This window comes from Hipposideros armiger, unplaced genomic scaffold (genome assembly GCF_001890085.2).
Source record: "Hipposideros armiger isolate ML-2016 unplaced genomic scaffold, ASM189008v1 scaffold_143, whole genome shotgun sequence".
NCBI lineage: Eukaryota > Metazoa > Chordata > Mammalia > Chiroptera > Hipposideridae > Hipposideros > Hipposideros armiger.
In genome coordinates this window covers 2,113,394-2,115,460 of record NW_017731493.1, presented here as the reverse complement: position 1 = coordinate 2,115,460, position 2,067 = coordinate 2,113,394, and positions in this window count along the sequence as shown.

Genomic DNA, 2,067 nt, shown 5'->3' with positions numbered 1-2,067 from the left:
CTCTTCGCCTTTTCACTTGCTGGGATGTGGATGTGGTAGTGTATTCTCTTAGACCTTGCTAAAGAAGCCAGTACTCTAAGGATGGCAGAACAACAGTGTTTTGAAAAGGCTTGGGACGATGATGACTTCTTGAAGCAGGGCTGCTATAACAGCTTGGAGTTTCACGTGAGCAAGTAAGAAACTTCTATCTTGTCTAAGCCACTGTTATTTTGGGCCTCCATAACACACAGGCAAAGCTATATACACTGTTCCCACATTTTCTTGTTTATAAATATGTTAGTAGTTGCTGTTTATAACTGCAAGCTTGAAAGGACCAAGTGTCATGCAGGATAAAGATCCAAACTTCTTTAAAGGACCTCATTTCCTTCCCCTCCCCCCTTTTTTTTTTTTAAATTGGTTCATCCATTACTATCAGCAGAAGAGGACAATGCAGTTAATCCCATCTGGCTCTTTTCTGAGAAACTTGAAGATTTGGTGCTCATGCTCTTATGCTGACTTTTGAAGAAAACAAGGTTTAGGAAAAAAGAAATAGCTCAGTTATTCAGCTCTCTACGTTGCTCCAGTCACCAAATATTTTAAAAAATTTTTCCCATATTTTGTATTTCAGAGCCATCAAGTCCCAAAGTCTGTTTTTCAGTTCCCAGTGGGAAGTAGCTCCCTGAACCATTGTACACTGTTTACTACTCCTCATTCTGGGAACTCTCATCCCTGAGCCTGGGGACATCACACCCTTCCTGTTCCCTCCTCTGCCTCTGCTCTCTCCTTGGTCTCCGTCATGGACTCTTCCTTCATCCACCTCTTCTTTGTGGGCATACCCTGACTCTTGGCTTGCTGTTTCTTTTACGTGGTGATAGCGAGATCACAAATTGGCAGCTTGTAGACATGTTTTGTGGATATTGCATAGAATTTAAAGAAATATTGCATGAATTGCAATATTTAAAAATCAGGATATTTAACATAAAAGTTAGATTTTGGCTTTTCTTGACCAAGGGGATGATCTGGCAACACTGCACCTCCATTCCCCACAGCACTAGGTGGTTGGAGCTGACTTATAGCTGCTTCCTTTAGATAGGTGTGTTCTTTCTTCTGTGTGATAGTCCCCGCCACTCTCTATTGCTTACATCTTGTTTTGTTTATTTACTTTCATTTATTGATTTTCACTACTTGCCTGATCATTTAGGCATTTAAGTTTATCATACTCATAATTTTGTGGTGATTCAAGTTTTAAGTTATTCTTTTCTAAAAGCAATTTCCTTTTTCTTCCACTTTCTTTTCAATTCCAATTCCTCCCCCGCATTCCTACCATTATTGTCCTAAATAGCCTATCTTAATTGTCTCACCTAGCTTACTTGCTGTAGAATCTTAACTGAGTTTTACGCCTCTTGCCTTATTCAGATTCTCTAATCATCCTTTACTCTGCTTCTAGAGTAACATTTCTAAAATTAAATTTTTGATATGACTCTATCCACCTCAAGACTTTGAGTGGCTCACCTGTCTTCTAGATGACTTCAGACTCCTTAGTACTCTTGTAAATATAAAATGGTACAACCACTTTGGAAACCAGTTTGGCAGTTCTTCAAAATGTTAAATATAGGATTACCATATTACCCCACAGTGCCACTCTTAGGTATATTCCCAAGGGAATTGAAACATATTTCTAGACGAAATTGTGTATGTGAATGTTGATAGCCATTTATAATAGCCAGGGACTGGAAACAACCCAAAAACAAGTCCACCAACTGATGAATAAACAATATGTGCTCTATTCATACAATGGAATATTACTGGGCCATAAAAAAGGAATGAAGTATTGGTTCATACCACAAAATAGATGAACCTTGTAAACTTTATGCTAAGTGAAAGAAGCCAGGCTTGTAAGGCCTTTCGTAAGGTCACACATTGTTTAATTCCATTTATATGAGATATCGGAGACAGAAATAGAGTAGTGGCTGCCACGGGCTGGGGGAAGAGGAAATGGAGTGTGACTGCTAATGGATATGGGTTTCTTTCTTTCTTTCTTTCTTTCTTTCTTTCTTTCTTTCTTTCTTTCTTTCTTTCTTTCTTTCT